We start from the raw sequence: 242 nt of genomic DNA on the forward strand, positions 1-242 counted from the left end.
CCACTTTGTTATAGGTTATAGAAATGACACTGATTTAAATTTCAGAGTTACCACTTTTGTAAAGATTTTAGAATTGCCACTTTCATATAGATTCCAGAATTGCCGCATTGTTTTAGATTTCAGAAATTGTCATCCTGATACAGATTTCAACTTTGATATAGATTTCAGAATTGCCACCTTGATATACATCTGTGAATTACTTAGCTGTATCATAATAAGGTTTCTACAGGAAATTCCAAATC

This window comes from Penaeus monodon, chromosome 28, assembly GCF_015228065.2.
Source record: "Penaeus monodon isolate SGIC_2016 chromosome 28, NSTDA_Pmon_1, whole genome shotgun sequence".
In the NCBI taxonomy this organism is placed as follows: domain Eukaryota; kingdom Metazoa; phylum Arthropoda; class Malacostraca; order Decapoda; family Penaeidae; genus Penaeus; species Penaeus monodon.